The sequence below is a fragment of the Xiphophorus maculatus genome, chromosome 2 (genome assembly GCF_002775205.1).
Source record: "Xiphophorus maculatus strain JP 163 A chromosome 2, X_maculatus-5.0-male, whole genome shotgun sequence".
Classification (NCBI taxonomy): domain Eukaryota; kingdom Metazoa; phylum Chordata; class Actinopteri; order Cyprinodontiformes; family Poeciliidae; genus Xiphophorus; species Xiphophorus maculatus.
The window spans coordinates 28,674,005-28,699,011 of NC_036444.1; the positions used below are offsets into that span (position 1 = coordinate 28,674,005).

A 25,007-nucleotide genomic window follows, 5' to 3' on the forward strand; every position below is an offset into this window, starting at 1 on the left:
AGAAATCTTGGCGAAGGTAGTAGAGATGTGATACGTTTCATCATGATCCGTATGAGTTTATGTTTTTGCACTTTTATTATTATCCTACCGTTGTCACCGACGTCTTTCCACATTAGCATGTTTCTTTGTACTGATTTTCTTAGAACTTTCTTTTGTTTTTCTTCCCTGTGCATTTTTGTCTGATGCAGTAAGAACATTTTGTGTTCAGTTTAACCCTTTTTTCATTCATCCACTTCACAATCGTGTGCAACTTTGTGTTGATCTATCTCATAAAAGTGTACATTGAAGATTGTGGTTGTGACTTTACATAGCGCATAAAAAGAAGGAGGAATACGTTTGTAGGGCACTTTATTACGCGTCTGTGTTGATGTTTCCTTTTGGTTTTTTGCACTTGTCTTTATGTCTGTGATTTTTACTGCTGAGAGGTCAGCCTGCCTTCATGACAGAATTTGGATTTTCCAAATCAAAAATGTTGCGTCTTACTTTTTTATTTCATGCAAGGAGAAAAAGGGAAATGAAACATTTCTTGAGTAACATTGACCCAGAACGCTCTGACTTTTACACATCTGCTGAGCATATGAAGTGTAAGAGGGAGGTACATTCAGTAACCGTGCGCTGACTTTGTTTTTTATATATATATATGTACGTAGATCACTGAGATCCACTTTTACAGCAATTTACATGTAAGAGTTTTTAAGGATGTCTCCACTGACTTTTTCTGCTTCTTCATTTTTCTTATAATTTGCACACTTTCCGGCTAAATGGGTTTGGATCTGTGGGAAAATATGTTCACGGCAAAGTATCTGATTGGTCAAAGTTAACATGCCCCTGGTGATCTGCCTTCCATCAACGACGAGCACGCGGTCCAGCTCGCAGAGGACGCCGCTTCACAGCACACACGAAGGGCGGCAAAGGAGTTGCATCTGTTCCTTTAGAAGAACTGCCAGGAAAACAAGGAGCCCGCTCATTCTAGTGAGAGCTGCAACTCAAGGTTTGTAAACTAAGCAGTCAACAATTTGGTAAAGTTGGCTTTGATTAATTCATGGACATTAGGTTAGGGACTTTTGTAAACACAACCTGACTATATACAGGGCTTAAAAAAGGAAAGACGAGGAGGGATGGAAACGAATATTTCAAATACATTTATATGACTTTTGTTTCTTAGAAAGGACTGTGTTGCTAAGCCTAACCAGTAGAAATTACTTAAATAAAATCAGTATGCAGACTTGCATTTGATTGAATGAGACATTCTTCGTAAAAGTTAAAAGCAGGGAATATCTAATTGCAGTCGGCAAGTCAATCTCAAAAATGTGATATTGTTTCATGAAAACCGTGTCGTTTAGCCTATTATTCTGGAAAACTGTTATTAAAATTAACATTTTTTAATAAAGGCTAATATCTTACGACACATGTTATGACACCTTTATCCTGTAGACATTCACTGACGTCAGCGCTGGACACGGTGCATCACCAATGACCTCCCTACATGAAACATGCAGTGAGAACGGAACATTTTGAACAATTTTGGTCACTAAAAAATAAAAGCAGGGCACTGTAGAAATAAAAAAAACATAACGTTCACTTAAACTACTATAGCATAACATTTCTGCTTTATACATGATTACTCCGACTTAAAACACTTTATATTTGTAGTTCCTAGTAGACATTTCATTCAGGAACATTTTTGGTTGCGCACTGCCTCCAGCCTCTATTCCCTATTCAAATATTCATCAGATGCTGTGAAGATAGCCAACAAACATGACGACAGTTTAAAGTTTCATAAAACAGACTTTTCATGAACCACTGCGATGTTTAAGACGTCAGAGCTGAAATAATGGAAATCTACTTTGGTGTTAGCTCCTTTTGGATTAGCCACTGAGAGCATTATCTACTAGTACACAGATATCAACAGCGTATAACCTGTAAATCACACGTCACAATAAATAAACTTTTCTTTTATCAACAGCGACAAACCATAAAGTGTTTCTATTGCCACATGGGTGAGTGAGTGAGTGACTTGATGCAACCAACAAGGCTTCCTTCAATAGTTTCTTACCAACCGGCACTATGAGCTGAATTTGACTGCATTGCACAATAACTACAGGTCTAATTTCAGGCATGTCAATGCTAACTGGTTGAATTTATGACTGTTTTGTAAATTGCCTCAAGATGACTGTTGTTGTGAATTGACTCTACACAAACAAGCCGAATTGAACATCTCATCTCCCAGCAACATGATTAGACCAAGCCTAAAATGTGTCATGTTTTCTTTAAGTCTGTGCAAATTCTAACTTCAGACTTTTTGACCCTTATTTGTTTTTTCAACTCAGTCCTACACCATTGCTGCCATACTCAATTTTCCCTTGTATTGGAGCAGATATCGGCCCAGCGTTCAAGTCAATTATGTTTTTTAAATGTAAATAAACAATACGCCTCAAACATTCTTAACTCAAAGGAACTGCAGTCCAGGCCCTGTTTACATGACAATGATCCAATGAAAATAAAATTTTTGTTTCGTTTCTGTTCTCACATTTGCATGAAGACGTTCTAATTACAATCTTTTGTTAACGGTACACATCGAAAAGGTGTAATGCCCTCGCCACGCCACTAGTTGGTGCTAGGTTCTTTGAAACTAAGTGTGCATGTGTTAAAAAAAAAAGTTCTATTTGAAAGCAGGTCGATTCTCGTTTCCCCGTCAAGTACAGTTACCCCAGATACTGGGGGAAAAACACGCACTATGTGCGTCTGATTAGGGTGCAGTTGGAAAAAAGTTTCCTGAAATACGTTGTTTGAGCTTTGACGGCGTACGTAGTTCTCTAGATAATCAATTCGGTCTTAACAAGCGAGTGCTTGTTATGAGAGTTGAACAAGAACACGTGTATTTTGCCACCTGGGCGGTGCGGAGCCATGAAGAGACACTGAGGGAACCGTATCTGATGGGAAAACACAAATTGTAGTAACACCAGCATTGTCAGTAGTTTCTTCTTCTTCTGTGGATTGTAGGAAGCAGCTATGTTTTGCTTCATACTATGCATGAGCTAGGGATTCCCTGACAGGAAAGATCAATTTACTCTGTTTACAAGACAACGGACACCGGTACGTTTCAGAAACGTTGCACTCTGGAACCAGTTCTCAATCTGTGTCGTTGTCAGAGAAAACATCCGGTGGTTTCATGTAAATGTACAGTACAAACACAACAAAACTCTTCCATTTTCACCAGAAATTGTTGTTGTTTACACAGGGCCTCAGTCAGGTCAAGTTATTTCTCTCTCTATGCTGTCTTGGTTGTGTGCACTGAAAGAGGTTCAACTGGTACAAAAACTGGGATTGAAAAAATCTTGGCCATCAAGTAATTGTACAAATCAGATTTATGTGTGTACACTCCATTGTTTTTGCCTCTCTAAAATAAAAAAAACTTTAATATTGGGCAACGGCCATGTTGGAAGCAGATTTATTGACAAAGAGGAGATGGATCCTCCCTTTGATCTTTTATTCTTTTGATTTATTATACATTTTCCATCCAAAGCTCTTTCCTTTAGATGTGTTATTCCAGGCAGTCATTCTAGCTGAACCTGAGAGCATTTTTATTCTCTTAAGACAAATCCAGGAGGTGACAGTTAAATTTCACATCTCTGCCTGTTCTTCATTTTCCTTCTTTCAGCCCACAATGTGCGTCCCTCCATGTGTTCAGCCCTGGCGGCCATGACGTCTGGTTCCTAGGCATTTGTTTGTCTTTGTCAAATCAGCTCATTAATCTCTAGGTTCTGTTTTACCCATTGTCTAACTTTCACCGCAAAGGCAATGTATTGTTATCCATCCGTCCATCCATCGATCGTCCAGAGAGAATGCACGCATGCACGGGGAGAACATGTCGACTCCATGTAAAAAGATTCCATCGATAGAAAAAAATAAGAAGAAAACTCCAGCATTGTTTTTGAACTTTTTATTTTCAGTTATCAACAATAAAATAAAAATAAAATTAAACTGAAACAAGTTTGTGCCAAAAAGATTCTGTGACTTGAATGATCAGTATTAGGTTAGCTAATAAAAGAAACAAAAATAATCTAAGAAATATTCAAAAACACGTATGGTGGTCGGGACGGCTTTCTACGGCGACCGAGTGGAGGCGTGATGCGACAATGTAGAACAGTGGGAAGTAGGAGGGTCAAAGACAGGCAACTTAATTTTTAAATCGATTTTTGGAACGTTTTGAATCGGATTCCCAGGACTTGGAATTGTGATTCTCTGTAGAGCCCTTTTTTTCTGCACCTCTAATAACAAAACTTCCTGTTGGTCTCATCTGATCAAAGACCAACTGACTTTAATACTTTCCTCAACATGTCAAGGATGTGAGGAGAAGAGAATGATGGGGCTGAAGAGAACCAAAGTGCATGAAATGGAAAATGCAGCTTGTGGTTTGGCAACCTAAATGCACCGTCTGAATTGTCAGGGCAAGCGTTGATTTATTCTGCAGAACGCGAGAAAGGCTGTCCAATGTCAGTCAGACGAAACTGAATATGAATCACCAAATATTACTACATCAAAATGATCTAAATGTTTACATTTGAAGGAAGCCGGCTTATGGAAGAGAAGCGGTAACTATTAGTTTTGAGTTTTTAATTTCCTCCAGGTACAAAGCCGAGAGTCAGCGGAAAAGTAGGGCACCGTATCACACGCACGATGACATAATTTTAGTTATTAACGGTGTGTGAGCAAACAGAGGAAAGACGCGGCGAAACACAAAACAGACTTCATCTCTCTGAGTCAAGGGAAAAACCTGTTTCTATTCCCGTTAACCTCTGAAAGGTCTTGAAAACTGTCAGTGGCTCTACTGTAATTCCTCCATGTCGCGCTCCGGGCAGCTTCGCTGTTTCATGAGGGATTGCTGATTTTCTTCCTCTGTTGTAGCCACCATTTCGATAGCTGCAGCTCGTCTTGCGCTTTTGCCGTGAGACTTTTCACCTTTGTTTTAAAGTCAGACTCAAAGTGAAGTCTGTGAGCTCTCCTGGAGACTGGGTCTCCTAATAAAACGGCGGTAAAAAAAAAGTCGAAGAGCCCCACGTTTACCCCACCTTACGCAGACATGTTGGAAGGGAGGCCAAAAATATTCGGGTGGGAAAACATCCTCTAATGAAATTTTGATTACTGTGTAAATATTTTTCAAAATCATACGCAATTACCAGAGGGCCTTATCTCCCCATGCGTCTTTTCTTTCCGTTTGCCAGGAAAGTGCCACGTCTGCGAGTTAGCCTTTCTCAAATAGCTCTTTAAACAGGCCCCATAACCACCAAAAGAATAAAACCTGAGACACTTGAGGGCTTCCATTGAGTTTTGTTAGTAGGTGGAACATACCCGCAAAAAGGTACGCAGTGTATATTTCCCCCTTCTTTTAGGTTTTCATTGGGTAACAACATGAAACGAGGAAACATTGCATAATCAACATTAGGGTCATATAAAGGTAAAGGTTTTTTCATGAGTTCTCTTCTCTTTATATTTCAGCTTAGTGTTGTTTTCGTGTTCCTATTTTCTCCCGTTGGTTCGTTGATCCTTCTAGGCTTTTATTTCCCTCACTCAATATTTATGAGTTACCTTTTCTCAGTTCCATGCTTTTATTGCCCCCAGCTTTTCTGCATCCACCTGTGAAGCCTCACCTGTTTCCTACATCACCATCACACCTCCACAACGTTAATCTCCCTGGTTTCTGGATTACTCCATTACTATCACCCTGGTTCCATGTCCTGTTTGCCTCGTGCAAATAAAAAAAAGTTTCTCAATCTTAGAATAAATGCTGTTTCTGTCTTTGGGTCCATCGCAACATCAACACATTATGGGATATGTCTCTGCTCGTTTTTCAGATCTAGAGACTAGAAAAATGTTCCCATTCTTTGAAAACTTGGTTACATTCGATGTACGAACATCTACGTTTAAGGCTTGTTAACTGGATTTATGTTAGAATTTAACTGGGTCAGTTAAATACACTCAGCACTGAAAAAAACAAAACAAAAGTCCATCCCAGTCTAAGGTACTTTTCAAGCTCTTTCATCTAAGATTTCACTGCCTCTAGTTGAAACGTTCCCATAAACTGACCAGCTTCCCTGCTCTGGCTGATGTAAATCTTCCCAGTAGGAAGACGCCACCATGTTTCACACAGAGCATTGTCAACATACGATTGAAACCTGGATTTTTGTTTCAATTAACCAGAGGAAATTCTTCCACATGTTGGCTGTGCCCTCTGCAACTCAGCCTACATTTATTCAGACCCCTTGGATATTTAAATGTGCTTTTATTCAACCAAGGAAATGAAATCTCTCATCTGAAAATGAGGTCAAATGAATATGAATTCTTAAGGGAAAAAAAACACTTCATTGAAAGACAGCAGGCTTCCCAACCCCTTTTTGGGCATTACAGCTCTTTCTATAAAATTATTTTAGTTTACTGAAGTCTTAAGCAATGGCATCGTTTAGACCCGACAAGTTCTTTACTTGGTTACGCGGTGCGGCGAGGTTGCACTGATCCTGTGTTTTATGTTTTTTTTGTTTTTTGCATGATTTCGGAAACTGATGGTCTGACGGAACAACAGCCGCTACCGGTCCTCCTGATGAAGATCACAAGACCGTTGAAGTTTTGTTTTTCAGCTCTAATTTAAAATACTCAATAGTACAAGGTCAGGAAGTAGTGGGAAAGACATACAAAAATAAAGACACTGGCCTCGATTGCTCCAAAACTTGTTGCCTAAACAGGGTTGTGCCCCACTTGTCATCAAAGTAGTGCTGTGCATCCCACCATTTTTGAAGATTTTCTACACTGCAGCATCGGGTGCGTGCTGCATGGGGTCTAATCTTTCAAAACGAAACTAGAAAGTTCTGAAGAATTGCAAGCAGGACTGCAACACGCCACCATATCCGGTGTGGTATACATTCATCGGTGCCCGCACCAGCTCTGCGATGTTGACTGAAGAGCCTAAAGTGGAATCTTGAACTGTTGTATATCACTTTCTCTTTTCAGCCTTAGTTTTCTTGGGTTTTTTTCCCCTGTCACAGCAGGGTTGCCTAAAACGGCTGTGTTTACCCAGGAAGCCAGTATGTGGTCAGACCTGCACTGGATAAACCAAAGGGTTGATGAATGGTGATGTCTTTGCCTCACTTTGTTGACTCAAGTGCCTCGTTGTGCATAGTGCGTCACTTAAGAGTTATGTCACCCTGATAGGCATGGTAGGGATAAATGAAAGCAAAAGCCTAGACGCTGCGTCTACCCGGCTAATTTACTATCTACCATAGCCTATTTCTCATCAGCTTGGGTATACGGCGTGTAAGACACACCAAAAAAAAAGGATTACAGTAATTACAGTCGAGGGGTTCAGTGTCAGCGTGCCAAATGTCGTGTCATTTGAAAAAGATAAGTCCTGATGCTAATCTCCCTCTCTGGTCGCCTTGTCAACACTGTCAACACAACAATGTCAGATTGGAAAGGTTCCTATTTTTGTCTAAACTCATGGCCGCTATTTCCTTAGGGGGGCTTTATCGTGTTTGTCCTAATATTCCAGCCTCAAACAATGTGAAAAGGAGAAGCAGCGCATGCAATGTGTGGGGCTGAGTCTGCATTTTTAAGTGTGCATGTCCTAAGGGAATTTTTTTTTCTCCCCTATTTTAATTTTTTTAACTTTCGAGCCAAATTAGTCAAACCAAACATTCAAGTTCCAAATGGTAACATGGTAATTTTAAATCCTAATTTACTTTCATCAGGAGGATCCTGGTGTATTGCTACAGACTCTATGTGTTGCGTCATAACCTGGCAGATAACATAGTTACGTTACCGTTTCTCCAGACTCCACTGACCTGCTGAGCAGCTGCCATTGTGCTCTTTGTCTTTAACACTAGCAGAAACAGAAACAACAAAGTCCCTCCGATCGCTTTCGTTGTAATTTCACTTCTTTTACTTTCAAGCTCACGGTGTTTATGAAACCTTTAGGTAAATATGATATGCTTAATTTTTCCCCCTGATTTTTTTTTTTTTTTTTTAAAGAATTCTGGTTTTGATGTTGGACCACAATTCTCTGATCTATCCCGGTCGTACAAAAGACTGTTAATTATCTGTTTTCAGCCCCCTAGTTTAGTTTTTCTTTATCAAGGTGTTCTAGATGCAGTATTTTATTTCAGCCACTGGGTGGCTTCTCGTTCATATTTGCTACTTCTTGCTTATAGATCTCAGCATTGAGTGGTGCGGCTCTCAACGTAGACTTCGTTTATTACCTCTTTCTACTGTGCGTCCATGGTATTGAACCTGAGTGAAGTTGGCCCCCCCACCTTCTTCAAATTAGACAAAATTGGTGTCAAACGTTTGTGCTACGTTTGTGCTGGTTTGTGCAGCAAAAATTTTCGTTTGTGCCGCTATCATTTTAAAGACATAAAGCAATGTTTTTAGAGGTCATCAAAGGTCAACCAGCCCCCCCACCTTCTTCAAATCAGACGAAATGGGTGTCAATCAACTCGGCTACATTTGTGCTGGTTTGTGCAGCAAAGATTTTCATTTGTGCAGCTATCATTTTAAAGATATTAAGAGGGCTGGTTGACCTTTGATGACCTCTAAAAACATTTCTTTATATCTTTAAAATGATAGCGGCACAAACGAAAATTTTTGCTGCACAAACCAGCACAAACGTAGCACAAACGTTTGACACCAATTTTGTCTAATTTGAAGAAGGTGGGCCATTGAATGTAAGTAATGCTGTTGGTGTTTAGTTCGGTTTCATAAATGCCTGAGAGCTGTATTTGTACTTTGTCCCGTTGAATATTATGGTCGTTTGGTGTGATTTACTCGTATTGTTGAGAGCTAAAAGTTCGCCGTTTAGCATTAAGCTATTAAGCTTAATTAGCTCGGTTAATTAGATGCAGCTGTTATTCGTGTTACCATTTCTAATTGAAATGCCTTATTTCTCTTGTATGTTTTATCGTGTGACGCTATTATTAGCAGGGTTGATTATTATTTATGTGTAATTATTATTTATGTTCTCATACTCGGATATCAACCAGCTGCTAGTCTAGTAATATTTAAACACGTTTATTCACTTTGTGGACATTTGGTTTATTTGTGAAAGTATTTACAGGCAAGATCTAATAATTTGTATTTGTTTATCTTTATAGAAACACACACACACACACGCACACACACACACGCACACACACACACCCACACACCCACACACACACACCCATCAACCACCCAAACGTGCCTTCATATGTATGGAGGAACCTCAAGAGCTAATTAAAGTCAAGTAAAGCTCAATTCTGGACTCAGACCTTCTCTTATTTCACTAACTCACCTAAACATATATATCAGCTGTCCTAACCCGACACTCTATAGTGATTGTTTATCCATAACCAAACCAGCCTCAGTCTTCATTACACCGGTCTTTGATTGTTTGACATAATACAAGAAGCTGTTTCTCCTCCTCTGATATTAGTCCTACAGGAAAATGCAAAGTGTGCTCCTTCATGTAGCTTCATCTACACCACTTGGCTGCAAGGCCTTGTAAGCAAAGAGACAGGATGTGAAGTTGGATGCTAATCAAGTAGGTCACCGCTCTGGGTCTGCAGGTTACAACTTCGTTTATGTTCAGAAATACTTCAGAACAGATTTATTTTGGGCCCCATGGCAGTAATACACTGCAAGTTTTTTCTATAGTTTGACTGGGTTTTTACAAAATTATATATTTTCAGGGATATAATAGTTATCAAGTGAAACGTTAATCGGAAGAATCAAAAGTCATTTAAACAACCAAAAGTTCCCAAAGCTCAGATAACCTAATTTATTACCCATTTACTGATGCCGTTATTTCACTAACGGACATAAAATTGTTCTTGACTTATTTCACTTTTATTTTACTTTTAGCAGGACAAAACGACAACCATGTTTAGTTATGCATCCCTAAACAACATACTAGGTATTTTTAAGTTTTAACTTAAAATATTTAACATCCTGCAACCGCTAAAATGTGACACCACTCCATTTTTGTTTACACTCAGCGTCTTCTTTGGAGGTTTTTGTGTTGTTTCCTCCAGTGGTTCTTGGTGCAGCACCACCACAGGAGAAGAGAAGAACAGGTTGCTGAAAGGGTTTGGCTCATTTGAGCAGTGTGAAAGAGAACTGCATCAGCTGAAAATGTAACAAGTGCTGCTTTTTCGGTCGGCAATCGAACCGAGTCTACCGGGCTAACAGGTGTGAAAACATGCCGAAAACAGGCAGGGAAAACTCCGGTAGTCAGAAAAGTCCAAATACTGACCATAGTTTCTCTACAGCCCAGGCTGGCTGAGGGTCCACAGCACAGGTTGTACATTGAGCTGAGTTAACAATCTGAGCTAATTGAAAAAGGGAAATAGTCTTGAGGTCTGACAAACTGCCCAAACAGTTTTTAGTATATCAGCCCTCTCTAATAAAAATGAAAAGGTCACGAGCTGCTCAAACTTTAACAGCACAAGGTGGATTAACTCGGAGTTGTGTTCCCGTAACAAATAAAAATTTTAAATTGTGCTGATGACTTATGATGAGATTTGAGGAATAAGCTGCGCTTGCTGTGTACATTGGTAGTTGAAAAGAGGACAAAGTGTCTTTCCAAGCCTGTGGAAATGCTTCCAGTCAAGAACATTGCCAGTGGAGTTGAGGTGTTCCGCAATCTCTCCTCAGATTCATGAGTTCCTCATTTAGCCGGGACATACGGTTCTTCTTTAGACTTTCCAGGTTCTCAGCAGGAGCAGAGGAGTCCAGTAATTCATGAAGCACAAGATTAAAATTCAGAAAGTGTCTATAAGAGTAATCATGGACTCCAGTTCATCAGGTGGACTGGATTAACTGTACACTCGGCTTCAGGGCCGATGTGACGTGGTGCTTGAGGGGAATGTTTTTCCATCAGGTCTGCTCAAATTGCATAACATTTAGTGAATCAGTGATGTTTAATATTTATCTGTGGTTTATGAATGTACAAGCCATTTACTGTTTGACTTATTCTAGTCTTCTCAATGTGAGTCAGGAGTTACACTCTTTCTGGAAACTTCTTTAAAGTCTGGAACTCTTAACCTATGATTGTATGATCAAAATTGAAGATCATACAATCCATCTGACAGAAACAAGTCCTCCTGCCTTCTGGTTAAGTACTTAGGATCATCATGAGCTGGGTAGGATCTGTCCAGGATGTGTCTCTTACCCCATGACCACTGGAGGTATGAGTCCTTATAGAGATAAGGACAAGGGCAAAAAATCTAGTCTAATCTCTAAACTAAGACAGATCGTTTCATACATGCTCTGGAAACGATTGCTTGCTAGAGGCATGGACTCCAAGTTTAAAATCTTACTCAATCGTTAACATTTGCCTGTGACGTATGTAACGCGCAAGTTCGACGCTATGAAGCTGCCTGCGCTGTAAACAACCATCCTCCACTGTGAAGAGAGACGTGCCGAGCCGAACAGTAATGTTAATTCAATATTTGGAAGCGTGGCCAACACGGATTTAACTTTGTTAACTTCCTTCATTGCTAAAACTTCAGGCAGACTGCAAGCATAAAACAGCACAGAAATCAACGTCATTGTTTACAACTTATACCGGAGGAAATCCAAGATGACGAGAGAAAGCCCAGATGGAGAAGTGAAAGGAGATGAGAATCAAGCTGAATTGGGCTGGAATTCAATGACCAGGTGACCTGTGTACCTAATTGATTGACTCATTTTCTTAAGCCAGAAGTTTCATGCATCAGGTCTTGTCCACTTGTCCTGAATTTGTTTCTGAAACGCTAATGAACTAATAGCCTGTACCTGCAGGTTATGTCTGCCAGTAGAGGTCCCAGCCCCCCCATAGCGAGCTGGAAGGGACCAAGCGGGGATGGAAGAAGGGCGAGTGAGGGAACAAAGGAGGCGACCGGGAGCACGCTGAGCAAGAGTCGTGGCATCTCGCTACAAAACACGCTGAGATTGACTTCCACACCTACACAAGTGCAGTCGATGATTCCAGCCAGAACAACGAACCCCCATCTATCACATACTTAGCGCCGCTGCTCTGCCTCCGCTACGCCAGTGGGCAGACTGGGGGGATGGCAGCTGCACTAATCAAACGTTTTTCGGTGCCAAAGAAAACTCCGAGCTCTGTCATATCACAAAACTATTTTCCCATTAGTGATTTACGGCAGCCTTTATAAAGACAGACCAACTTTATCAATCAAGACAGACGCTTGATTAAAGATCAGTCTCTCTAGCTGCTCGGCTTCTTTCATATCTCAAGCTCTCTTTTTTTTGTTCTCAGAAAAGCCATCCATTTTTTATGAGCTTTAATGAGAAACGGCCAATTTTCATTCCAGCACAAGATGGCTTCAAATATGAAATGTGTCGGCGACTGTGTGGGTTGGGCGAAATCCAAGTAAAACTCATGTTCCCTCGGAGTTCAGTGAACATGTCGTCCGGCTGATAATTTCATGTTTTGATAAACATGACGGAGCCGTTATCTGCTGATCTGTTGACGTACTCCGTCACAGGTTTTTCAATCCCGCTTTAGCTCAGAGTTACAGTGAATATAGCCCAACTTTTTTCTTTTTCTTTTAAGGACTCTTGGCGGAAAACAGATTAATAAAAAAAATAAAATACAGACACTTGTGTAAGATGGTGCTCCATCCCCAGGCCTTTTTTTTTTTCTCCCCTGTATCAGTGCGTAACTGTGGCAACCGCGCTCCTCTACAGCAGACCAGCGCAGGGCTGCAGGAAATGGATTTAAGAGCCTCCATGAAATGGCGCATCGGTGACTCATCTGTAAAGTGTATCAATTGACTTCCAGCTGAGCAAGGCCCTCCTGTTCTCTGCGGAAAGCGGGAAGGTGGCAGTTCAGAGCAGTCAATTTCAAACCACAAAGGCTGTAATGTGGTGGTTTGAAAAAAAGAGAAAAAAAGCATATATATATATACAGTATATATATATATATATATATATATATATATATATATATATATATATATATATATATATATATATATATATATATATATATATATATATATATATATATATATATATATATATAAGCATAATTTGATGACATTTTACACAAAGCGGGGAAGACGGAATGCATTTGTAGGCGAAACAGATTTATTTGAGCTGACTTTTTCCAACTTTAACACTTGCCATTTAAATGAATGTGAGATGCAGCAGAGTTAACTGAACTAAATCTACAGTTGTTACCACAAAATGAACAGCAAATATTTTTCCGCATTACACTTTTTCTTTTTTGTACCCGTTACATGTGTGCACAATCCATCCTTATTAAGGTCTGATGGCGTTGCTGCTGTCAGAGCACATTTCCACCTCTCATCAGGGACAATTTAATGTGTACTCTGTGACCCTGCCGTCGAGAGTCGCTGATAGGCAATCTCGGCGTCGCTCTGCTTATTTGTCAGGGTTTGTCACAACGCAGCCTTCTCTGGGCAACAGTGTCACGTCTCCCCTTCATATCCGGAAACCCGTTACAGGAGGCCTATAAAGTACGGCAAATATTGATCGTCCTGCGCGAATCCTGGCGCCACGCACCGGTTGATCTCTCCTCCTAATAAGGAATTAGAAACTGGTTTTTTCCCCCCCATCTCAGATGGTCATAATCCCCAAATTGCACTAGTTAGAAAGATTTCTTTACATCTATGAAAATATCTACTTAATAATTACCCTGAAAGCTTATTGTAGGGATTTTACAAACTTCCATGTTCAAACCTCCAAACCCGATTTCTAGATAATCTCAAAAGGTCTTCGACAATCTTTGGTGAGCAAATCCTTTTTATTGGGTTCGTTTAAGAGCAGATTAAAGGAAATTTTGATAATAACCCTGGAGAGTTAACGCGTCTGGAGCCCTCCAACTTTAGAGTAGGTTTCAACTTGTGTTTCATGCCAGAACAAATCGAGCACCTTTCTTTTATAAATAACATTTGGACAAACACTGAAATACTAAAAAAACTGAGGCTCATAATACAAGGTAGAATAAAGAGCAATTTAGAGTGAAAAATGGTTCTGATGGGTGTTAACAAACTCAACTTTGTTGTTTCCAGCAAATTCTCTGTTAAGCATTTTTATCCCAGAAAAGCTCTGATCACACAGTACATCTAGAAGTATTTTTATGTAACACAATATGTTAGCATTTCTTTATAAAAAAGATCTAAAAAAAAAACAATTTTTGTAGAATTAAGACAATAATTTAAGACTCAGAATTAAACTATTACACATGATCTGCAGACATTTTGTAAATTTACTCCCTCACCTATTATCATATTGCAGATTTTTGTTTTGTTTTCTTTTTTTTTACATATTTATTTATTTTTTTCACATTAGCATCATTTTGTCCTCTGTCAGGTCACGTACATTGCTCTGCACTCTGACCCGGAACTGACACAGCTTGAGAAAATAATATGGCGTTCTAAACATGCCTAAAACACTCAGGCATACCCCACTGCAAACAGTCTTGAGTAAACAAGCACCTCACTCTGTGAGGATATTTGCACCTGGGCTACTGTTGGCTTACTTCCTCTCTGTTGTGATTTAACTTGTTGATATTTTTGGCTCATAACTTGCAGTAGGAGTGAACAACATTCACTTCCATTAGTTTTTTTTGTAATTTTATTTATTATTACTTATGTTTATTCATTTAAATTACATATTACACTTATGTGCTGCATATATGTAGCAGAAAAAAATACATTTGAAAGCCACTATTTTAATCGTAACCCCGTTTTATTGAGTCTAACCAAATCCAAATCACAACACAGCTGCGTCTGGCTTATTTTATTCTTTCAACCCTGAATGATCGAGCGAACAGCATCTGGCTGTAGAGTTTATGTTTCATAAACAAAGCCCAAGCTCTTTTCATTACACACTAATATACGTCCGGATTCATGGATCACGGAGGTCTTTATTGCTCCCAGTGGCCAAATTGCTGTACAGGCAGCAGCAGCAACCACATAATCAGACAAACAATAATAAACAAACAATGAGCGCCACCAAATAAACGTCAAGCCGAGTTACTGAAAGGTCCAATGGGACGACAGTCAGGATGTGTCCAGACAGAGTAACAGATTGTATCTTTGGCCAGATTTCTGTAGACAGTAAATAGATCCAGGACTGATCTGCCGCTTACGTTCAGGTGAGGAAGAGTGACACAACGTGGCCATTCTGATTTGAGACGGAAATAAAACATCTGAAATGAGAATGGAGTCAAAATAAACCACTAATGATGCCTGCTACAGTTTGATTTTAATTTAAAAATCGGTTCAATTTTTTAACTCTTCCACAGGTTTTTTTCAACAATTTAGTTTGTATTTTGTGTTTTGTTTTTTTTTTTCATCGTTTTTCCATCTTTGCAATACGTCGTACACCACAGGGCTTATATCCGCACCCGGACCCTGTGCCGGTCGCTCAGTATCTATTCACATCGCATTGCGTTTATCACCCGATGCGAAACGGCTGATGCTGTCAGTTCAGCAGAGTAAAAATCGGAGCAGAAGGCAAAGAATCACGCATGTTTCCAAAGCTACCAGCGTTTCGTATGACATGAATCACTTTCACTGCTGCTGGAAAAAAAAAAAGTGTGCTCACGTTTTTGGCAGTTAATTACTCTGAATCCTCTTGCACATTGCGCTCAGTTCCAGTATCTCATGGTAGCAGCTTGCTACCTTTTTTTTTTTTAACCCCCTCAAACTAAACAATAATTCAACTTAAGTGATTTTTTTTGTCTGCAGCAAAAGAATCCTTATAAGGTCTGCAACGGGGTTGATTGTTTTATTTTAAAGAAAAACCTTCTCTAACATTTTATGGCAAGATAATAGACAGAAATTACAAGCAACATTATTTGACTATTCGTTGTATCTTGGTTTTTGATTCTTCTTTTCTGGACTTGTAAAATTTTGCCTGCCAGAGACTCCCTGCTGTGCCCAGGTGTCCCTAATGGTCCCTGGGGGAGAGGAAAGTGTCTGTCTAGTGGCAGCATGTCTGGATGAAATGCTCTTGGAACGATGCCCTCTGCAGTCACCTGCGAAAGAAAAAAGAAAGAAAAACTACAAAGCAATTTAAGAAGCATGGGTTAGTACACCTTTTGTTCCCATCATAGGTGCCGTAACTATACTTCACCCACCTGGCTTTACACAGCAAGCTCGTCCTACAGAAAATACCATCATTAATTAGTTTTTATTCACAGTTGCAAACTTCAAATGATCCACATTATATATATTTACCAATACCCAAATATACAGTACAGACCAAAAGTTTGGACACAACTGTGTGTCCAAACTTTTGGTCTGTACTGTATATATATATATATATATATATATATATATATATATATAAAAAACATGAGATAATTGAATTATCTTGTTGCAAACACCTACTTTTTTTAACTTCTTAAAATTAATGTAAGAAACACAAACACCTCTCTGCGGGGCATTATGGGACATTTTTCATTCAACGTCTCCGTATAAAGCTGTGAAGGCCTTCTGCTTTAGTAGTTTGACGTCTTGATTACCCCGTGACAATCCCTTTGTGAAATATTCAGATCTTAGGTTTGTTGACATTTTGGATTGACTAGAAAACACTGCAGTAAATTGTGCCCACCATCCCTGGGTTATGTACTTTGGCATTTCTATCGTAGATGGTTATGAGGACATGAAGTGTGGAAAGAGAGAAAGGAAACGTGTGCTGGCTGAGACCACGACAAACATCCCTCGGTCTGCCCTCAGCGCAGTTTCACTCGCACGAAGTTTACATCCTTCATTTCACATGGTAGATGTGGCTGGAGCTCATCATGAAAAGAGCTCAGACTTCTCTTGATGTTTCACAAAAAGCCCTCTGTGTCCCCGGATAAAATTAGTTTTTCAGACACTCACCTATCAAGATATACAAAAGCAGCGTGACGGGAGCTTAGAGGGGAAACCGCAGCGGGAGCGCAGTGATACGTTTCATCATTTAACGTGTGTCAATTGCTACTTGCATCACTGAGAAATGATGGGACAAGTTATTAGACTCCAACCTTAGATAGCTGTACCGGACCATGGTTATCTCTTTTAATAAAGTGACCAAATAAATAGAGCAAAGTAAAAAAAACGTAAAGAAAACACAATGCAAGCAGGAATTAAATATCAAACGATTCACTGGGTGTATACTGAATGTGAGGCTAAAATCGGAGTGATAATTGGTTCTTCCTTTGGCTTGTCGTTGCCTTTGTGCCCTGATGTCACGCTTGTAAACTGAGCTGAAAAATCTGTTGGAGGATCCCTGGGGAAAAGTCCCGGCACTTCTCATATAAAATGAAAATCAATGAATCAACGCTCTCCTGTGAAAATAGTGAGTCAGAGGTCCTCCACGCTGAAGAAAAGTGACCATCAGTAAACAGCAGCTGTGTGTGTCAGTGACCTGAGGGCCATTTAATATCAGAGATATTAAAAAACCGAGGAGAATTTCATTCATCAAGAGCAACCTTCCGATCGGAGTTGACATCGAAAACAACTTTAGGAGTGAAAAAAAAAATTCAAAATCAGGCAATAGGCTTATTTCTGTGAGTCTTCCCTCAAAAATTACATTTCTTGAATCATGGAAGCAGTACCAAAATGGAGAATGTGAATCTTCTTGTCCTAAGGGACTGAAACCATATTTGTTCCCTCCCCCCCCACCGCCCTCCTCAATTGTCCAGCTAAAGTGATTTGATAGAAACATGGGGAGGACTTGTAATCTTTTGGTGATATAACTAAACCAGTGCCTCAGGTCCAGAGCTCTAACAATGTAACGTGGCCGCAATCTTGACCAGCGTCTAATGGTCTGTTTTTGAACCCTGGACCAAAAGAGTAAAGAACGGACACGACCCTCGATGCTTTCACATCCTCCACTTAACTAACCTGACAAGAATGTCAACGTTACAAAACTCGCTGTGTGTGTATCAGAGGCAGGCAGAAAGAATTCATTCACCACAGAGCAAGTATAGCAAAAACCTTTCTCCGTTGTTCAAAGTCCCCACAGTTTAGTTCCTCTTTTTTAAAAAACAAGGATCTTAAATTGACTTCAATAAGGAGGAGGTCGTGCTGAGGCGACAGTTCACACAGCATCACCAAGATTGAGGTGAAAGCTCGAATCCACCCTGCCTGGTGGTGTGACAGTGTAGGGCAGTGGTGCCCAAAGTCTGTCCTCAAGGGCGGCATCCTGCATGTTTTATTCTCTCCCTGGTGGAAGTAACAACCTTTTCAGCAGGTCAATGTGCTTCTTAGACCTTCTAATGAGCCATCATTTGATCCAGGTGCGTTAAACCAGGGAGAGAACTGAAACATGCAGGATGCCGGCCCTCCAGGACCCACTTTGGACACCACTGGTGTAGAGGATCCATATGTTGGTAGCACACTTTGAGCTCCTTACTACCACCTACTGACGGCACCATGTCACGAAGCTCAATCAATCCACCCTGAACTCCACATGAAGCTGATCTCCATCCGGGTACTACGTGGAAATGATTTCACTAGCACCAGATGGCATTCGTTGATTGGCTCGTAGTTGGAAGGCAGTACTTGCAAACTCCTTGAGCAGCACCTCAGCCACCATTTTCAATCCACAAAGTAATTAGCGCGCTGCAAATCATTGATTCCACGGTCAATCTTTGAGGTCCAAACTGTTTTCTTTTTTTTTTATCAATTGTGGCAGAAGACAGCCTAAAATGTCAGCTGGATGGGGCAACCCGCCAAAACATTTTGGACCAACTGGGTACATACGCATAATGACATAATCAGAGCGTCAATCATGTTATAAAAACACAAAACAAAACGGAGTAAAACCTTCCATCTCAAGGTGTCAAAAGCCAGAGAAAAGCAGAGAGTTTTAAGAAGATTGTTGATCTGAAAACAGAGAGAGAGAGAAGAAGCCTGTCTGATGTGCACTGGTAGGTTTCCACATCTCTGGACCTGCAACCAAAATCTGTTTTCTATATTCATGGATTCTGGGCTCGTCAAAAATATCTCATACCTCTGGATCCGTCTATGAAGTTTATTTGTTTTATGGTCATATTTGCTCCAAAGTAAAGTTCTATACTCATAATAACATAGCCTTTTCTCCAACATCAACAGCCAAACAGCGTCCTCTTTTACAAATGGCAAGCGACATTTTAATCAAAACTACCATCTTGAAACAACAAATTCAATTTGCTTTCCTCGTAAACGACACCGATACTAAAACGAAGTCTCGCTGTCCGTCTCGCCGTCCTGTTTGTGCTAAAGGAAGTCACAACCTGCTGGTTTCCAACGCGTCACAGATGACACTTATAAAATACTTTCCATTTGCACGAGCATATAAAACTGAGATTGCACAGCAGAAGTCATTACTGGCTGCTAAAAAGATATTAAAACAATTTATTGGCCGTGGCAGTTTGAGGACAGCTAGATGGACAGAAAGAGGATGGAAGAGGCAGTGGAACATTACGCATCCGTGCCTGACTTGCGTTTGTATCCGCATCTCCAAGTTCGTTTCAAAGATTACTTATTACAGTATCCGTGACGGCTGGGTGATGAATGCGGTTTGACTTTCCTCATTTCATCACCACATCCACCTTTGGGTCATAAATTTGAAGCTTTGGCGGTTATAATCGTCTCCTTTCTCTTTTTTTTTTTTTTTTTTTTTCCATTATAAAACAACAAAGCTTCTGGAGCCTTTGCATTGCATAGTGGTGACTTATTCTGCCAAAATGCATATCTGCTGAGTGACAGATGCTGTACTTGTAGAAAAAATGAGAAAAATCTATAGTTTGCGCTTATTTTTATTGGATTAGGGATTAGCGTAGGTTACATTGTAAGGGCAGAGTTTGAAAGGAGATATATTTTTAAATGGGAAAGAAAATCATTAGTTTGTTTTTTTTATATAAAAGGGAAAAACATCTTTAAAAGCTTTAGTTTCTAACAAGATGTCAATTTCAGGAAATTAGACCATTAGCAATAATTTAATTAAAACCAAGACAAGATTTCAGAAACATTTACCAAATAGGGTGGAAAGTATATATTTTGATCACAAAATGAGCTTTTATGCTACTCAAATTTTGTACTGACCTAAATCTCAGTGAAGCAATTCAATTCTCAATTTTATTTTATTTTTTTCCACACCTAGTAGGAAGGCTCCATTAAACCTTTAACTGTCCAACACAAACTTTAACCTCGGAGCTGCATTTTCTTTTAGCTACTGCTACTCCGAAACCTACATTTGGTGTGACCGTCAGTCCTGAGTGAACCACGTTGTTGGTCATTACCTCTTCAAACCACAAAACACTTTTAAACTGGAAATGCTGATTCTAGTGCTTTAGCCGATCTCTTGATGTGGGAAAGTAATAATTTAGTAGTAGGTACGCACAAAGCTGCTGTTGATATCGCAGCCATTTTTTTAAACCTTACTGAGTCCAAACAATGGGACAAAAATAAAAATGTCCAGTTAAATGGTTTCAATTCCTGTCCCATGTGCGCGGCATTACCAAACACACACCATCAACAGAAAACTGTCAAAAACAGGAATAAAAGCCTCAATTCAATTAAGTTCAACGTTGACACACCTCGTGTCATGCAAGTATTTTTCAAAAAGAGATTGTGGACGGTGATGGTGAGGCATGTTGAGAATAAATAATTCTGTGTTTTCCTTTTGTCTCTTTTAGCTAGTTGCTAAGCTAAAGCTAAAGGAAACCACATGTTAGGATATGCAAATGGGAGCTGGAGTAAGCGATGACACACTGGGCCCTCTTTTGGGGCGTAGCTCAGAGAGACATCACAATTCATCACAATTCATCACAATTCTTACCACCTTTAACGGTTTCAGATGGCTCACAAGCACATTTTGTATGACGTCACTTTCATGCGTATTTACACAAATATTGATTTGATATTGATACTGCACTGAACAAACAAATTTTGGGGGTAGCTACAGTCGACCCCATCCTATTTGCTTTTCAGCTGTCACAGATCCACCTACTGGCTGATTTTTCTCTGGAGTGTACTTTCAGATTACTCACACAACTTTTAATGCAAAGTTGACACTTTTAATGAACTTTTAATAGAACTTTGCATTAAAAGTGTCAGTATTGACTGAATGACACTTTGTGACAACAGTCGTAAACATTCATAAAATGTTACTATGTCATGTTTATGACAGTGTCATGTCAGTCTTATGCACTCCTCTTTAATTAAAGTCTTACTGGGAATTTTAAGTTGACCTTGCTCAATCGTTTTTGTTGGATGTGTGATTAGGTGCTTGGATCTGCCCTCCATAAGCCAAATCAGCATCGAGGTAAAAGCAAGTCTGAACTTAATTAAGCAACGACACAAAGTCAGCGGATGACTTGATAAATGATGATAAGTTAAATAAGCTCAGCTTGATAAAGAACCTACTTTTAAATAATTTGAGTGGAAATAAACTTATCGCAAAAAAAAGAAAAAGATTTGGATCTCCTGAAGACACAATGACACGGCTTGAATGAGAGCGGAACGACTTTAGCCTACTGGATATTTATCTTCTCACTGCATGTCTGGGTCTCTGTGCAAAGCCGAGTCTGTCGCTCAGTTTAGTTACGCTGAAATTTCCACTCAGGCTTCGGAGAATTGAAGAAAAAGACAGAAGACGGCACGGGAACGCTGAGGGTGGAGACATAAAATATGCAATTAGTTCGGCATTACCTTCACCTGCAAAGATTTGGCCATTTATAATCATGCAAGTTTTTGTTTGTAGATGAACAAAGTGAGAAAAACTTAGAAGAATATTATGAGTTAAGACACATTCTAGAGTTTACAAAATTATATTGTCAAATGATGCGTATGTTTCATTTTGGAAATGACAAAATAAAAATTTTGTAAAGATGATGAATTGTTATTATGTGAAGTAATAAGACTGGCATCATTTGAATTCCATCCCAGCCACCAAACGGTAAAAACAAATTAACTTATTAAAAAGGCTATCATGGGTTTGACATGTTGCCACATTTAATGATGTCATTTAAATATAAAAGTATAGGTTGAGGTTGGACTTTGACATAACTCTAGATACGTTTTGTAAATAAGTGTGTCTCTATTCTGAAATAGCAGCTAGAGAGTGCCAGCTGCACAGGTGACGCCTCAAACCATTGTAATAAAACACTTAAAATTAGCATTTAGCATTTTTTTCCCATATGAATAATCCTATTTCCTGTCATACATTTTTTTTTGTTGAGCAGCACGTTAATGGCAATCAGCAGCACATAACGGTAACTAGACACAATTGAAACTAATGAATGACAAACTAAACACATAGCCTCGTACATAACCCGGTAGACGGTCTGGTAAAATAGTTAATGGTGACCATACAGTGGTAAAGAAATACTACCACAAATTAAGCAGCACTAACTATAAAGTGCAATAGAGCCGCAGTAACTCTTCACATTGCGGATCCAGTGCAGTCCCCGAGTCATTCATGGGTTGGGACTCATTACCCAGACGGGCTAGCAGCGTAGCTAGGATACTTCTGTCTCCCAGCGCCTGAACTGGGTCATCCCAGCAAACAGCTGGCCTTCCTGGTCGGTACATCAGGTCTCCTCCACAGAGGCTGTCAACGCTTTCAAGCTGGCTCATTGTATAAATCTGTGGTGCAGATCCTAAAACTGATGGAAGCAACACTTTAGCTGTAGATAAAGGCAGATATTTGGTTTTGTTAGCGCTGAACGTAAACTCAGATCACCTAGTAGCGCGTCCAGAAAATCTTCAAAAAGTTTTACGGTGGCAAAGCTAAAAATATATATTTTTTAATCTTATTTATTTATGTTGTCACTAGAGACGATAACATTTATGCCTTTCTATGACATCAACATGATTCTTTGGGGTAGAAGGGCTGCATTTCTCAGGATCCCTTCTTGGGGGCGCCACTGCTCGGATCAGACGCATGTAACGCTTACTTTGGTGTGTTTTATTAGACATTTATTTGAACAGGCCAACACAAAGTCATTCATATCATACATGCTTCATTTCTGCAGGGACTAGAGGTAGCCAGAGTTCCCAGAGAGAGCTCATCACACACACAGACTACAGGCTGCTTGTTTTTTAAAAATATATATTTTTCAAAAACTTCCACAAATGGCCATCTAAAAATGTGGCCTACATTTGTAATCGACTCCCTTTTCCTCAGAGGCCCTTAAATAAAATCCCCTGTAACCTAATAAACACATGTATGAGTCCAGTTGTTTTCTGTAAGGGCCTCAGAGTTTGTTAGTCAATCAGCAGAGTCATGAAAACCAAGGAGCACAGCAGACAGGTCAGAAATAAAGTTGCAAAGCAGTTTATAGCAGGCTTATGTTATATAAAACAAAAGCCTTTTAACATCTTACAGAGATTTATTTGTTCCATCACAAAAAATTGAGAGAGTAATAAACAACTGCAAACCTACCAAGACCTGGACATTCACCTAAACAAGAGATTTCTCACTTTGATCCAGTAGATCCAATAGTTTCTAATTTGTTTGGAGTTACATTAAGATGATCTAAATGTTTATAAATGGTTGTGGAAGCATCATGCTGTGTGGTGTTTTACATTAGAAGAGAAGGGACACCGACTGCTTTCGGTCCATCCAATCGAAAGATAGATGGATCTTATTAAAGGGGCAGTATTATGTAAAGTCATAACTTTATATTATATTATATTGCTATTCCCTGTTAATTTGCTCTGAAATGGCACTATGTGTCTGGAAAATACTTAATATTACGTCCAGACCTACTTGAGGTCCAATTGACAATCAATTGGCAGGACAAAATTTGTGTTTTTGAAAAAACAAAGGTGTTAAAACTATGTATATTTTTTTTTCCCGTCCATGTCACAGTTGCACGTTACATTATATTGATCTTTCACATAAATCTGAATAAAACACAAAATTAAAAATGACAGTGGGCATCGAAAACATTAATTCTGTTTCAGATAGTGGCACAAATTGGTATACATGAATGTAAATACCATCAATTAAGAAAACACGCAGTTAAACCCACACATCTTGTTAAAAAAAGAACCAAATGAATAATGTGACGATGTAATATTCTTAGACATTTTGAAAGCCTGAATAAATCTGCTTAGTGTTCTTTCTCCCACTCCACTCATTGACTTTTAACATCTGATTAGAGTTGACAGGGTGAGAGAGGAGAGCGCCGTTTGGATAGATTTATACGACAGGTCAGCTGAAGGTTCCACAAACACGCTTGGCGTCTCATCAAGGTTCTCCAAATGCAGCGTCCGCTTGATGTAAAAGTAGAATGGCGTATTTTATGATATACAAAACATGACGGTTCAAAAGAAGAGAACATTTCAGGTAAAAAAAAAATAGCGCTGGCATGTGCTCTCGTGTTCACATGTGGTCGTTTAATATGGGGATTTTTTTTTTCCAGCACAGAAATGTTGGTTCTCATGATGATTATATGACATTCAAAACCTCAATTAGGTGTGTGAAGTCAAGTGGAGACGACGAAGACGAACTGATTTTGTTGGTTTTGTTGCAACATTTGATGAAAGATTTGCCAGTCGTAAAGCAGCTCAGCACATAAACAGAGGTCCAACTATCTGACATGTCACAGAATGTGTTCAAAACATTTAATATTCAGTGCCTCCACTTTTATTACACGGTTAAATTATATGCAGTTTTGCTTAGCATCACGCACAGCCTTTGAAACTAATATGTGTTGTCCTACGTGGTCATAGCAACCGTGTGTGCGAAATAAAACTAGCTTCTGACTAAAGAAAAGTCTCCAAATAAATCCCTTTGCGTAGGTTTATATTCAAACTGGGACTTTCACTAAACAGAGTATAAACAAAACCAAAGAAACAAAACACAGAAGCGCCAATTCAGCAGGACTTTCTATGCCAAAGAAAAGTAAAACGTTAACGGCAGCAGCAACTTCGTTAGTGGCTTCATCTAGGAGAGAAACGCAGCTGAACAGAAACATTCTGAGATCGTTTTCAAGTCTACAGTCACAACAACGTTTATTTCTA

At 39.4% G+C, this 25,007-nt stretch overlaps 1 protein-coding gene across 5 annotated transcripts in view; it reads left to right on the forward strand.

Annotated features, from left to right (window-relative positions):
• Nucleotides 1-587: 587 nt before the first annotated feature.
• The window catches only part of LOC102219844 (coiled-coil domain-containing protein 42 homolog), a 34,965-nt gene continuing 10,545 nt past the window's right edge, over nucleotides 588-25,007 (forward strand). For 4 of the 5 annotated variants that reach the window (XM_023342796.1, XM_023342785.1, XM_023342804.1 and 1 more), the window contains exon 1: nucleotides 665-991. The gene's annotated coding sequence lies outside the window, so the exon portion shown is untranslated. Of the gene's footprint in view, nucleotides 643-664; nucleotides 992-25,007 lie in introns of those variants that run through there. The other variant, XM_023342789.1, reaches the window with a different exon arrangement.